This window comes from Aedes aegypti, chromosome 3 (assembly GCF_002204515.2).
Source record: "Aedes aegypti strain LVP_AGWG chromosome 3, AaegL5.0 Primary Assembly, whole genome shotgun sequence".
Classification (NCBI taxonomy): domain Eukaryota; kingdom Metazoa; phylum Arthropoda; class Insecta; order Diptera; family Culicidae; genus Aedes; species Aedes aegypti.
Window position 1 is genome coordinate 98,235,320 of NC_035109.1, and position 16,442 is coordinate 98,251,761.

The window sequence follows — 16,442 nt, forward strand, 5'->3', positions numbered from 1 at the left end:
CTAATGGTACTTCTGATAGAATCCCTATGCGAACTCCTGTTGGAATTCCTAAAGAAACTCCTGTTGGAATCCATGGAGGAATTTCTAAAGATATTCACAAAGGAACTCCTGATGGATTCGTTGGAGTGACTCCTGATGAAAACTCTGGATGAACTCCTTATTGTAATCCCTTGAGGAACACCTGAGAAATTTTTGAAGGAATTCCTGATAACTTTTCTTATGAAACTTCTGATAGAATACCTAAAGAATTTCTTTATGACATACCTAGAAGAAATATTGAAGCAATTCCTCGAGGGACTCCTGATATAATCTCTAGAAGAACTCCGTACAGATTCTCATGATTCATTTTAGGCGAAATCTCTGAAGGAATCCTTGATGGAATCCTTGGAGGATTTTCTGATGAAATCCCCAGAACAACTCTGATGAAAGCCCTAAAGGTACTCCTGGTAGAACAATTATACGAACTCCAGATGGAATTTCTGGAGGAACTCTTTATGGAATCTTTGGAGGAATTTCTAAAGATATTCTTGAAGGAACTTCTGATGGAATCATTGGAGGAGCTCCCCAAGTAGCACGCGAAACATCTTCCAAAGAAATACTTTCCAAAAATGATTTCAATCGCGTATCAATAAAAATATCTGTAGCTTATCTGGTTCTAGTTCGGTTGCATATCAATATCAAGGCTCATTAAGTTTCATTGCCGTTCCAATGAACATGCAGTTCACTCCTTGTTTGACGTTCAACATTTTTAAATGATAAGATTTGCTGCAAATGTCCCTTGCAAATAGCAATGAAGTCAAATTTATCAAGATGTTTTCAGCAACTATTCAAACAAACACTTGAAACTTCTAGAAAAATGCCCGTTTCAATGCTATGTTTCAGATTACTTTCATCTGATCTTGAGGTCGGAAATTCGATTGTCGTTCATATTTTTGTTTTCATTTTTTTCTTTTGAGTATTTTGCAACAAGTAAGCAATATCAATATTACTTGAATATGTAGCAAACAGACTCCGCCTCTTGCGCTTTTTGCGTTGCTATTAAGTGCAATTGAAAGTCATATTTTCAACAATTGACAAATTTGATTAATTGCAAGAGATAATTTTATTCTTGAGTTGAAACAAAGTGTGCTGCTTGGATCCTGATAAAATCCCGAGAAGAACTCCTGATGGAATTCCAAGAGGAAATCCAGATGGAATGCATAGAGCAGTTCTAGATAAAATATCTTAAATAACTCCTGATGAAATTCCTGGAGCAACTTTTGATAGCACTGTTAGAGGATCTCCTGATGGAATCCCAAGATGAGTTCCAGGTGCAATCCCTGAAGGATGCAATCAATTAAGGAATTTCTGATGGAACCCTTGAAGAAGTTCGTGATGGAATCCCTAGAAGAACAACTGATGAAATCTCCAGAAGAACTACTAGTGGTTTCCGTAAGGGAACTTCCGATGGAATCCCTAGAGAAATTTCCAATGGAATCCCTAGAGGGACTCCCGATAAACATCCTAGAATTTTTTAGCGGTTTTCAGTCTCAACGGTAATCAGAACTAAAATATTTCTTCTACGCCCTCTTCTCGATTATATTGTCAATCTCTTTCAAGGGTTACGAAATTGAAAATACAATTGAAACGTTGGGCGTTAAAGAAATATTTTAGTTTTCATTGCCGTTGAGACTGAAAGCCGCTAAGAAAATCCCCGGTGCAACTTATAACAGTCGAAAGCATCCAACTAAAGATTAAAATCCTAATGAACGAATCCATCGTGGAAACCAAGATTGAATCTTATAAAGTTCTCTTGATGAAATCCCTGGAAAAACTTTTTTAGGAATCCCTAAGCAAACTCCTGAAGCAATCAGTTGAGGAACTCCTGATGGAACCCATAATGAAAACCAGGTGAACTTTCAGAAGGAATTTATAAATAAGGAAATGCCTTGTTAAATTACTGGACAAAACCTTGATTGAATTTCTGGAGGATCACCCAGTGGAATCATGAATTAGAGAAACTCCTGCAGCTTTACCTGGAGGAATTCCAGATAAAATTCTCGATAGATTCCTTGTAGGAATTCCTGGTACAATATCTGGAGGAACTCTTTATTGAGCTTTTGATGGAATAACAGGTAGAACTGCTGGTGGATTTGATAAATAAATAGGTTGAAAATTGTGGGAAATCGCTAGTGGAATGTATATAAAAACACAAGAGAGCACATTTGCTAGACAACCATGGCGACGACGCTGCGTAGATTCACGCATTTTCACTTGCTACCCATCTGCATCGGTAGTTCATGGGATGTCAAAGCTTCAACCCTCGCATAACTTATGATCTCGCCCTAAAAACCATTGGTAATCATGTGTGTAGCCCGTTGCTTTTGAGAATTTGAATGGAGTTACATGTTATTCAACAACGCTATAGTGAAGAAAGGAGCATTCTCTACTTGCCAGTGGCGTTGGTTTCGATGCTTATTCATTCATTTGCTCAGAAACAACGAGCTACATACGTGGTTACCAATGGCTTTTAGGGCGTTATCCCAGATTATGCGAGAACTTAACATGCTGATGCCGATGTTCGTGCAACATCCCTACAGACAGTACGATCAGTTTATCAAACATTTGGCTGCCTCAATCAAACTCGTTTGATTTTGGCTGACCGATTCGTCAACCGTTGAATCGGTTTCACAAACTGTCAAATTGGTTCGTGGGCTGCATAACGGTCGTCCGCTTTCGAACGCTGTAATATCTTCAGCATAGGATTGGTGCTGAGTGTAGCTAGTCTTACCAGATGAAAAATTTAGAAAGGAGGACATTTTGAGTGAATGCCTTTCAAAAAGGAGGACATGCAGAATTTCACGAAATTGAAAGGTACCTTGACCACGTCCTTGTAACAGCTGATTTGGGGGATGGCGCATTTCGCTGAACGATAAATACGTTTCGCATGACGATATTTGACATAACAAACGTTTCGCATAAAGTGTTTTCATTCAATAACAGCAAACATTTTTATGGCAATTCTCATTGTACCAGACGTCCTTTTGTAAAATGTCTGCGCCCTTATGCGAAGCGTTTGTTTAGAAACGTATGCGAAATGTCCCACCCCAACTGTTTGTAGAATATGTTTGATCAACGTTTGGGCATGTTTTCGTTAGAGATGGTTCTGGAATAAAACTCATGGCCTTCTGCTTAGTAAATGGATCCTCACAAATATGCATAAAGCCTACTACTATAATTCAGAATAACAGCTTCTTGAACTGAACTCAATCCTCAAGTGTTATGTCATTCAGTGTAATGGTACATATAATGTTATAGAATTCGGTGTAATGCTAAAACGTCTTGAAATTTCTGAAGAACAGTGATATGGTATTGACATAATTTGAAAAACTGATGAAATCTTGTTTAACTTTATAACTTACTTCATGAACCTATACCGAAGTTTATTTAAGTCAGAAATGGTAAGACTTTTCAACAAAAATTATAAGAAATGGGAATGGATTTAAGAGCATTTGCTCGCTATGAAAAAGGAAGACATTTCTCTCCAAAAGGATACCATCTGGTAAGCCTAAGTGTAGCAAATGAGCATGTCCCTCGCTACTAGTAGTTCATCCACAGAAATTGGCCACACGGTTCGTTGACAGCGGTCGATTTTACAGTTGTAGCTGAAACGAATTACCCAGGCCATTATCCTGACGACCGTAGTGCAATGCGAATGTTTATGTATCAGGTCTTCAATGACGTCATCAGTCGTATATCACCTTACGTCTAATGGGTGGGTACGGCAAGGATGGGTTGATGACTACGGACTTTGCTGTCGATGATTTCTTCTTCCGTTGCTGTTGGTCTTGGATATGGCACGACGACTACGGTAGGATGCCATTCTTGTCCGTTTTAAGGGTATCAGTGTAGATCGATTAATGGGAACATACTTGTTTCGTCGACTGCTCTCAGATACACGGCCGCACCATAGCCTCCTAGTGAAGCATCACAAAATACATGAAGACAGAATTGTACTGGGTTGTGTACGCTTAGGCAGTGACGAAGTATCTTGATCTGCCAGACGTCCTTTAGGTAAACCAGGTACCAGGTATACTCCTAATCGGTGATTAAACTGGTTTATAAGCAGCTCCGACTAGTCGATCTTCATCTTTCACTGTTCTTGCATCATCAGCTTCGCGATGACCTTGACCGGCCTAATCAAATCTAGAGGATCGTAGATCTTGGCGACCGTTGACAGTACTTCTCGTTTGGTGAAAACTTGGGTGAAAAATTATTTAACGAGATCACATGTTTCCTTGTACAGTGGGATTCCGTTTTTGGCATGCTCCATTTTTGGCATGCTCCGTTTTTGGCACCCCCCGATTTTGGCAACAAAATGGATCCGTTTTTGGCAACATTTTCGAATACCACCAAAATAAGTGAATTTTTGTAAATGTTCTCGTGCCTTTGCTTAAGTTAATTAAACAGCAGGTCAATTACTCACCGACTATGTTCATGAGCTCCATCGTTTGTGATATTCTCAAATCCCTTCATATACTACGGGCTCACGTGCGCGCTCATTGGTCATGCATTCGCAACGTTTCATGGGTTCATTAATCTCCACCAGTATTTCAAGTAGAGACCAAACTCTTCTTTCAGGCATTCATACTGTATAACCAGCCCACTTGAGTCTGCCAGTAGGTAATACACTTAATAACAACCACTTTTCTTCAGATTTGGAAAATGCTAGTTTGAACAAAGCACAAGCACTTTCACAAGAGCAACAATGAGTGTATGGCTCACACAGAGTTTCAATCAATTTTGTTACACCTTTTAAGCTCGCTGTTTTTATTTTTATGGAATTAGACTGGAAACAATTCTGTAGTAAAATTTACTATTGTAGCTGACTACGACCATTTTTAAAACTATCATGGAATTTCAGAACAAATTACTATGTTTCTGGTATATCCCACCACATCACTGGTACAGAACTGAACTCATTTTCATCTATCTGGTTTCAATTACAGACATGGTAAAATCAAGTGCATTTATGATCTGCTGAAAATGCCGGTGCGAGCGCTCAAGTTAACTCCCTCAAATGGTAGTTTTTTACCGCACAATTGTTATGCGTATAGCGTGTGTAAAAATACACCGCAGTAATACAAACAAATAAAGCAAAAAGCCATGTATCTTAAATTTTAACGAATTTAATATTGCGTGAATTGCGTTGTTAATGATATTGCAGTTCACTAACGAAATTTATTGTTTTAGAGATTCTGTAAGACGTTCTTTTTTGGAGACCATTCAACATTATATACAAAATTTGTAATCAAAGATACGGGTCCCATAAAATTACCAAATGTTCCTTACTAGCTGGGACTTTCCTAATTATACTCTAGAGAAACCTTAGGAGATTCATGGAATTAGGGGGCATCTCAGAAATTTCAACGGATTCTGAAGATTCCTAGTGGACACTGGGGTTTCTTGCGGGATCCTGAGAATGTGTAATTGGTTATTGGGAACGCTGTGTGAAATCTGGTGATCCCTTATAAACTTTTACAGTTTCTAGGGCATCCTGTGAATTCCTATCGGGATATTATAAATTTCTGACAAAATTTTGAGGGTTTTTGAAAGGTCATGGATAATGTTTAAGTTGTTTTTGCTTGTCCTTTTGACTGCAGTCAATCATCCATTGAGATGCTTTACTTTGTCAGAAAGATAAATTATCGGTGCCATTCTTAACTCACATCTTTATTTTTTAATTTTACGCTTATGGCTTAAACTTAAACTTAACGTTCAATAAATCAAAATTATACAGTTTTTTAATATCCAAAGCATGTATTTCCTTACAAAGACGAAAATAATACAGTAGTATATTACTTTTTTTTTGTTTGCATACTTACACAGTTTCAAGGAAATATTCAGTTATTGAATAAAGGTCACTTATGCGATTATTGATTTCAAATGGCCCACAATGGATGTTATATGATTCCATAAGGATGCTGTAATAACATTCCCATGATGTTTTTAAAAGCAATAATTGAAAAATAAAATTTAAAATATGGGTTCCGATTTTGGCACGGTTCCGTTTTTGGCAACTGAAAATTTCGACTTTGTTGCCAAAAACGGAATCCCACTGTATGTGAGAAGTTATTTCTTATACTGCCACTGTTTTGATTATAGACTGCTTGAATAGAATTGACTGCTAGATCTTCTTGAGAAACTCCTGTCAAAACATCCAATTCAGGAAAAGTTGCTGCCTTCGCCTTCAGCTAGCAGGTTTAGTGTTCTTATTATTAGAAACAGTACGCATGATAGACCAAACGTGACGGAACCGACGTGTATGGAATCCGTAGTTCTCTAACGGTTGTCCCGGCTCTGTCCCAACATTTGAATGAGCTTGCTGTCTTCTTGAGTAACACGAATTTGAAGGAACATTTTCTCGATGATTCCATTGAGCAGTTGTACAACTTGTCTTGTACGACTGGCCCGGTTGCCAACAGATCGTTGAGCGACCATTCATGTCACTACTGGGCCGTACTGATGACTACGCCATGATGTGCTACGTAGATGATTTTCGAGTAACTTGGATCCGGAAGGATTCTTGAAATGTGATTGGCAGCCAAGAATGCCTCCATGTACTGCTGATACAGGATGAACTTTTGTGAATCGTGTTATAACTTCCGCTGCATCGTCTTCCGTGAACTGCGCCAACCCAGAGTACCCGGTATCCCAGATCGCGAATGAACGGAAGCGTATTCAACTTCAACTTGTGATATGAAGCACAACGAAGTATACTTTACCAAATTTTTCTAATTCATAGAATGCCATCATTACCCAGTCTGAAGCAGTATCTTCGAGAACTGGTTTGGTGGGTCCTAGCGATACCCGTTCGTTGCGCAGGAAGTTGTAGAATACGCTTGCACCGAAAAGTAGGTAGACGTCACCCGGAATGTTGAACCTTTTCTCTGCCAACGGCTTACCGGGATGCAGCTCCCAGTTGGAGATGTCGGTAAATTGATGTGGAAATGGATCTGATATCTTCGGTAGCACTGCGCAGTCGATCCGGAGTTCACAGTCAGAAACTCGGAATTTTAAATTAATCTTGACCGCTTAGGTGGTTTTAGCGGCCGGACTGGAGATTCCTTTGGGCGGCAGGTTGATCCGGTGTGGTTGCATAGAGACAATTCTGGTACAATCTCAGCTAGTTCACTGTTTGGAAGTAATCCCGAACACTCTAGCTACTTCATTAGGAAATTGATAAAGCCTCTCTTAGGAATATTTCTCTACTCCCATAGAGTAGGGTAAGTGTTCCCTTAGTTGTGGGTGTTCCTATAGTTGCGGTAGTGTCGTTTTCACTGATTTTACTACATTTGCCACAAAACCGACACTGCCAATCGATTGGCTTGTTGATACACGGAATAGCTGAAAAGAGCGTTCAAATTGCTTTAAACTGATGAAATATCACTAATAGTGCTAAAACTTTTCTTACGTGTACCAATAGTTGCGGTAAAGTGTTCCTATAGTGCAGGATCCCATAAGAAAACAACGGGTACCGCAACTATAGGAACACAAATTAAAAATATACCGCAACTAAAGGAACAGTGTACCAATAGTGGAGGTATTATATTTCTCTGACATACCGTGGATTACTGCGATGAAATCATTTTTCTCATTAAGTCCATGGTCGTTACTTCCCGTTACAACATGTTAATGTACATTAATGTACATTAATTAATTCTTGAAATTAGCCGGTTAAACGAAGTTCAATCGTGCTTAGTACCTGTGATAGCTCAACCAGTGATAGAAAAATTATTTCAGTTTTTTCGTTTCAATTTTTTTACAAATCTTTACTTTGAGCCACCTCATCATGAAGGTTACAGGTTAGATATGAGATAAATACCATATTATGCAATTTGAACCACCCTAGTCCCCCAATATGCACCGTAGCTTTTTACACTGATAGACTCTACTTTCATGAATAGCATCCATCATGATTGGGTAGTGCGTGCGAAAAACGTGTGTTTATTATCATAACTCTGTATGCCATCATCATTGCATCCGGTCGCTGGTAACGTCACCACCTGGATGTCACCACCCACCAAGTGAACCCTTTTTCGAACCAGGTGTTGATGTCAACTTTTCCCGGGGACCATCATCAATTCCACTCTGTTTAGTGTGCTGCACCGCATATTGAAAGCGCCAAGTTCCGATAGGTACAACTTGCGCTTCTCGTTGTGTTTTACAATATTTACCAGGGCTCGGGAATACCTTTTCATTTTTCATTGATTCATCGTGCATCGTAATGATAGCGGCGCGGACTCAGCAGGAAACTTATTGACGCATTGAACCGGAAATAAAAACCCTATCGCATCGGGTCGGACGAGATACAATTTTGATGACACGGTTGAATGATTTGCGACCTGAGTTACGGAACTTTTAATTAGCGCAGAGGTATGCATTGAATGCTAGGTATAGTTGAAATAGAAGATTTTTCGATTTCTACGTTATCAAAACTAAGTTATGTTGATGGTAATAAAAAGCCTTAAAAATGGAGCTGATAAAAATTAAACATGTTCATTTTTCACTTCTCGAGCTTCTCAAAATCGTTTGGAATACCTTCCGAAATACACTCCAATATACTTATGCCACGTATGCTTTTCCTGAACTGACCATTAGTTCACCGCAGCAAATCATCGATAACAAGCTCACACAAACAGTCTGTTTCCTGACCGAACACAACAAGTTTTCTGCCGAACAACCAGATTGCCATACCAAAGGAGAATCGTGGTCAAAAACGGTTCAAACATCTCGAGTTTTCAACAAGAGCGACCAGTTTCCAGTAGCCTCTGGGTGCACCACTTCAACGACGGCAAGTAAAAGAGAGAATTCTGGCCGCCGCCGTCGGGCAAAATGCACTGGAATGTTCTTTCGGCAGTATCAGCATCAGCATAACAAAACGCAACACAGCAACAATGTGTTGAGTCATGTTTTATGTGAGCCGAACCCTCCCTTTTTGCTCGAGCTCTGTTTGTACAACGGCTTGGGAGGCATGTTGCGCCTAGTTTTCCCCCTTTTCCATATGCCTTTTGGGTACGGAAAAAGTGTTTGTTGCCAAGATGAAACGTTCCTCGATGAAGGTATGCCACATTCTTGCACAAGTCGGTCCTATAGAACATGCATCAAGCGGGGAAGGGTTGTTAGCTAGTTTCCGACATTTTTGCCTGGTTATCCAATATCAGGAAGTTTCCTCACAGCCTCACTGGGTAACCCACCACAATCTGAATGGCGAATTAATCTTATTTTAAGCCTTATTGAACAAGTTCGTGGAACGACGACGATGACGACGACGCTCGCACACGGAGGCCAATATCCTTTCGTTCCAATTTTGGGCAATGATGGTTCGATTAGATTTTCGCGTAATCCCCTGGCCGTCAGTTGATCCCGCCCTGAGGGGTTTGGGCGATGGAAACCTTCGTGTCGTTCCCGCTTCAAATGGGATTAGGTACGTTCTTGGCGTGCGGCTTAGGAGAACCTTTTGGGTTCGGAGACGATGCGATTGCGTGCTTCTTTTTTTTTCGATGGCAGTGGTTTTCCATTTCCATATAGTTTTCTTGAGATGGCTCTACTAAAAATTCATACATCTTGAATTGAAGAATTTGGAATAACTATTTGGTATTAACGTTGCGAATTCCGGGAGTACAATTTGCAGACTCATCATATGTTTATTGATTTCAAGGCCGCGTACCATTCAGTGGAAATAAATGAGCTGTGGCAGATAATGTCTGAACATAGTTTCCCGGCGATACTAATTGGACTGACGAAACATAGACTGGGTTGGTAGTCCAATGGCTACCGCTTCTGCTTCATAAGCAGAAGATCATGGGTTCAATCCCAGGTTCGTCCCTTTCCTCGTATTTCTATCTTTCACTTGCTTCTATTTTCCTATCTTGATATATCACAGTTCATAGCATTTGCTAGATCCCGAGACGGACATAAATAAACCGTTTCCCTACGCTTCCATTCTTTCATCATTATAGTTCGCCTTTCCTTACGCCTGATACATAGGCAGGCTAACCAAACCAGCAAGCCTCTCTGCCGTAAAAATTACCACTCCTTCACCTTCCCGCATGAACTGGCGTAGACGCAGTGGTATATACGGTCTACCGTGGGTCAGCATTCTGACGTGGCAGGCGTCTTTGTTGCCTAAAAATTGAAGATCACCAGCACTTATACACTGAGGATGTCTGTTAATCCCAAGTAGTCATCTGGTTAATTCTTTGTGTAAGTGCAGCTGATCTGGCAATACTGGAGTAGCAACCACGGACGACCAAACAAGCTTATACTAATTGGACTGACGAAATCAAATTTTCGGTTTGCAGATGAGGTGTCAACCTCGATTTTGACGTTAGACGGATTGAAGCGGATTGAAAAGCGAATTTACTGTTCGGCAGTGCTCTCGAGGATACTATGAGGCTCAGTGTTGTAAAAAACTCAATTTCTCATAACTTACGCTTGAGATTTTTCATGCGCGAGTTATCAATCACGCAATTCAGCAGTCAAAAAATCATGGATTAGTTGGTTCACCTTTTTGACTCGTATTTCCACAGTTTACTCACACACGACAATAATTTCTTGTTAGTCTGGTAAAATTATAGTAATCCTTTCAAACGTTAACTACAACATTTGGGTTTCACGAGTTTTTGAATCAAGCGTGAGATTTGCGAAGCACACATCTGGAAATACTCCCTCGTCCAGGCATATCTGCATAGCAGATCTGAACATCCCGGGAGCCTCCAAGATTGCAACTTTGAGGGCCAGGTTTGGAACTCCGTCCGGACCTGGTGCCTCACCTATACTGAGGGATTTTGCAATCCCTACAAGTTCCCTACCCTCTCCTCATTGCCAGCCTCAATCCCCGGCTGTCCTACTCCCCTCCAGCTTATCTGGAGATTGCTCTGTAGGAGCCATTGCACCTCTTGTCTTTGCCATAACGATCCTGTAGGCATCGCCCCACGGATTCGCATTGGCACTCTGACAGAGTCCCTCAAAGCAGGCCTTTTTGCTTGCCCTTATCTCGGACTTCAGCGCGACTTTGGCAGCGGTGAACACCGGTTGTGCTACCTTTCCCCGAATGTCGGTTCCCCGAATGTCGTTTCCCCGAACGCCAGTTCCCCGAATGCCTGTTCCCCGAATATGCCGTTTCCCCGAATAACCCACTTCCCCGAACAGTTTTTGGCAATCATAATTGTCATAACTTTTTACATTTCAGGTAAGTGAACGTACTGGTCATCTGATATGCACCCTTCTTTATTTGATTGGCGGTTCTTAGGAGTTTTACCGTCCTCAGCATTTTTGGCAACATGTGTACAGTCGAGAAAGACCAAATACCTCCTTCTTTCGAATGCCTATCGTTCTTTCTAGTTCACCATCTTGCTACTAAAAACTATTAGAGCTCCTATTCGAACAGTACCACTTTTCGGGGAACTGGGTCATTCGGGGAAATGGCATTCGGGGAAATAGGTCATTCGGGGAACTGGCGTTCGGGGAACCGACATTCGGGGAAACGACATTCGGGGAAAAGTAGCACAATCGTGAACACCACCCGTCGTTCTTCACGCTCCTCCTCAGTACGTGCTCGTTGCATCCGCCTCCTCACCCGTAGGCAGGCACGGCGCAGGTTCGCAATGGCAGACAATTAATCGTTCCATAAAAAAATATAAAATTTCCATAAAAAATGCAAAATTTGCCAGTAAAGAAACAAGGGTAGAATCAACAGAAAAGTTAAAAATTTCCATAAAAAAATAAAGAAGTGCATAGATAAAACAAAATTTTCCATAAATAAAAAAATTTTGAGCAATAAATAGATTCAAAAGTGCAGTGGAATCGACAATAATCTCACTTAAAAATATCGAAATTTCCATATAAAAACCTCAAAATGTCCCTATTTTCTTCACAAAAAGCAAGAAATAATTATAAACTATCCACAAAAAAGCCAAAATTTGCAATAAATAAATAATAATTCGCCCACAATAAATCAAAAATTTCCATTCAAAAAATCAAAGATAGCAAAAGCAGTAAATGCAACGTTGCAATAAACAAACCCAACTGAGCAATTCAAAATGACAATCAATACATGAAAATGTTGTAGAAAATTCCAATATTTAAGTAAAACTTTCCATAAAATAACGTTATTTTCCAATAATGAGTAATAATGTGTATAATGGATTTCATAAATTTTCAGTCAAACTGAAGCATTGTTTTCACATTTGGAGCTAGTTAGTCGTCGTACATATTGGAGATTGACCGGGTTTGAAAAAATATTTCTTGCCATATAGAAAAAAATAATGTATCATACAAAAAATCATACATGGAGGGGAGGCGAAGTTTCGAAAAATCACAAAAAAAAGTTTTTTAATACACCCCATCGTTAGGCGCTACAATTTTACTTATTTCGGCAAAGTTGAAATGAAACATGGAACATGGGATATCTAATCTTCCAATATTAGGAACACTTATGTCACTGCTTGGGTTATGTCCAACTACAAGCTTATGCTCTCATGCCCCACCAGCCAGGGAACTGGTGTTTACAAACTAAGCATCAGTAAAGTAACTGCCCACAGCAGTTGCAGAAATATGTATACTTCGATTGATGAGTTTTTTCCTAAATATTTTTTTTTTATTTGCATACGAACATAACGCTTTTTAAAGTATCTTCTAATAGGTTCATTTTTAGATCTAGTGGGTTGTCTCAGTACTACAAATATGGTTAAGCATGCTGTAACGCTACTTTTGTACCTCATCACCCACTTCATGTTTCATTTCAACTTTGCCGAAATAATTAAAATTGTAGCGCCTAACGATGGGGTGTATGTATGATTTTTTGTATGAAACACTATTTTTTTCTATATGGCAAGAATTTTTTTTCAAACCCGGCCAATCTCCCCACTCTCCCCTCCCCTAAATTCTTACGTAATTAATTATCGAACTCTAAAATGCAATTACTACATCTACATTAGACTGGCCCTTAAACAAAAAAGTTGTAAAATTCAACGGAGCACCCCCTAGATATGTGCCTAAGAAAAAAGCTGGGTAAGAAAAAAGCTCTCTCAAAATTTCAACTCATTTGGTTGCTCCCCCAGCTGGCGCATTCAATTCAAAGTTTGTATGGAATATTCGTCTCAAATATATTGAAAATTGACCCTATGTCACTGTTTTGTCTCGTACACTAGTTAATCATGTTCAATTGAGCCCAGAATGACAAATTCACTAGTTGATACGCTAATGAACATAGTTGCCGAAGGTTGTATCTGGGTTTAAGCTCATTTTCATTACCCTTTTAGTAGTTGAAAATTAGGTTCAGATCAGCACTCCCGTATAATCACACATGTGCATGCACCTTGTGTCGCAGCTCGCCCAGCGTCATAGGTGGCTATGATGCGCTTAGTGGCTACCACCCAGCTAAGTTGGAGGAATACTCAGCAATATTGCAAATCTACTTCAGATAGTTAAAACACCGACTTTATCAATTTTAATCATCATACAACCTCCTACAATATTGTTTGCTATAGTATCAAGTAGTGTTTTTAATATTCTGGGTTCAATCGAACGCGATCAACAGTTTGCCTGACTCAAACAGGAGATGATGTGCTGTTTCCTATATGTTGGAGCTGAAAATCCCATATTAACTTCAATTCAATTGCGCCAGCTCATGGAACGACCAAATGAGCTGAAACTTTCAGGAAGTCTTCCTCTAACCCTAAAGAATAATCCTGGCGGGTGCCCCGTGGAATTATACAACTTCATTTTTCTCCCATACTAAGGTGGGCCAGTCTAATCTACATACAACGACTAATTAGCTCCAATTGTGAAAACAAGGCTTCAGTTTGACTGAAAATTTATGAAATCCATTACACACATTATTACTCATTATTGGAAAATTACGTTATTTTTATGGAAAGTATTACTTAAATATTGGAATTTTCTACAACATTTTCATGTATTGATTGTCATTTTGAATTGCTCAGTTGGGTTTGTTTATTGCAACTTTGCATTTACTGCTATTGCTATCTTTGATTTTTTGAATGGAAATTTTTGATTTATTGTGGGCGAATTATTATTTATTTATTGCAAATTTTGGCTTTTTTTTGTGGAAAATTTATAATTATTTCTTGCTTTTTATGAAGAAAATAAGGACATTTTGAGGTTTTTAAATGGAAAATTTGATATTTTTAAGTGAGATTATTGTCGATTCCACTGCACTTTTGAATCTATTTATTGCTCAAAATTTTTTTATTTATGGAAAATTTTGTTTTTTCTATGCACTTCTTTATTTTTTAAGGGAAATTTTTAACTTTTCTGTTGATTTTACCCTTGTTTCTTTACTGGCAAATTTTGCATTTTTTATGGAAATTTTATATTTTTTTATGGGACGAAAATATTTTAGCCGGTTCGCAATCGCTTGAGTCCACCAGTACGTCGGTGGTCTCCCATTCCTAGGGTGGACTTGCCATGGTCGCATCGCATGCACGCAAGAGCACCGCTACCAGCTCGTCCCCGCTTAGAACGAGTAGGTTACGCTCACGGCGGAGCGCCTCTCTAAGTACTTCGTCATTGAAGTTCGATGTATTCCACCTACGAGGGCTTAGCGGCATTGACTTAGCCGCTTCCTCTACTCGCTGCCTGCTGTTGTTGTAGTCGATACTGTAGCGAACCGCCAGGTGGTCGCTGTGAGTGTAGGCATCGTCTACCCTTCAGTTCAAACTACTCGTTAGGCCAGGACTACAAAAAGTAACGTCGATAATCGATTCCGCTCCGTTTCGGCTAGAGGTACTATTGATACCAACATTAGACAGATCGACATCTAGCACGGCCAGTGCCTCTAGCAGGATTTGACCCCGCTGGTTCGTGATACGGCTTCCCCATTCCATGGCCCAGGCATTGAAGCCACCCGCTATTACTACTGGCCTTCGCCCTGTCAGCACGGTCGTCATACAGTCCAGCATCTGCGTGAACCACTCGGTCGACCAACTCGAAGGCGCATAGCAGCTACAGAAGAGGACCCCGTTTACCTTGGCGATCACGAAGCCCTCGTAGGTAGTAGACACCAACTCCTGGACGGGGTATTTACCCATCGTCCATATCGCCGCCATTTTTCCGGATCCATCCACGACCCAGTTGCCGTTGCCGGCGGGTACTCAGTATGGGTCCGATATGATGGCGATATCCGTTCCCCACTCAGCAACTGCCTGATACAGCAATTGCTGAGCTGCGTCACAGTGCGTTACCTGCACTGTGACTTTTCAATTATGGCTCTTTTGAAGGTCGGGCATCTTGAGCCTCCCGTTGGATGCTTGTGTTCACGGACTTCCCGGAAGAAATCAAACACTCGGGAGGGTTCTTGCAGCCTAGTGCCTTATAACCTTCCTCACCACATCGCCTACACAACTTGGTCCTATCAGGGCCTTTACAGCCCCAGGACATGTATCCTGGTGCCCTACACCTGAAGCAGATCACCGGTTGCTCGTGTATGGTCAATTAGCATACTGACCAACCCACCTTGATCTTTCCGACCTTAGCGGACTTATTAGCGTCCGCCACAGGTAGCTGTACTAAGGCCACCTGAGTTCCTGCCGGACCTTTCCGTAGCCGTACGGCAGCGGTGGGCACCTGTACCTCGCACTGTTGCCGCAGTGCCGTGACGAGCTCTTCTGCGTCAGTGATCTCGTCAAGAATCATCACCTTCAGAGTCACTGCCCGCGTTAGAGCCCTTACCTCGACACCCTCGCCAAGGACCTCTTCCGCCAAACTTTTGTAGGCGGCGCCCTTGCGCTCCTTGTCGCGCTTAAGCTCGAGGATCATTTCACCTGTACGAGTGCGTCTGACACTGCGTACGTCGGCTCCTAGATCAGCGAGCTTCGCGTCGCTGCGCATCGCCTTCAAGACTTCCGAGTACTTAGACTCTTCCGTTTTGATGATGATCGCATCACCCTTTTCGCGCTTGGTACCTACCCTCCTACCTTTCTTTGGCCTGGTATCCCTACGCTCCTGCACTTCGTGCTTCTTGTTCCTCTTCTTTCGCTCTACGGTTGTTACCTTCTCCTGAATATAATAAAAAAATAAATAGAATAAGAATTAAATTGTTTTTTCATGAACTCCTAAGAGAAGCTGAGAAGCTTTATTTGTTATTATGAAGCTGTCATTCCTGCCAAAACTAACTTTTTCTACTAATCTCTAATTGAATAAGCTAATTATTGTGGTTTGAGAACCACTACTTTACATCGCCATCGTAAAAAAAAATCCCATCAAGATAATCCCCCGACGCAGCGTACACACTGCTTGGTCTCACAACAAAACCTTCCCGATCGAGATGATGGCGACGAATCCGTTCAAATGTCGTGTAAAGCAATAGAATTCAATTTTATTTTAATAAGCATCCCATCAAGGAGGGCACCCTCCATCGTTGGTATCGTCGTCGTCTG

The 16,442-nt window shown here is 40.7% G+C and overlaps 1 protein-coding gene across 6 annotated transcripts in view; it reads left to right on the plus strand.

The window, feature by feature from the left end:
• The window catches only part of LOC5576331 (nephrin), a 1,001,823-nt gene that overhangs the window by 551,386 nt on the left and 433,995 nt on the right, over positions 1-16,442 (plus strand). The gene's annotated exons all lie outside the window — the stretch shown is intronic.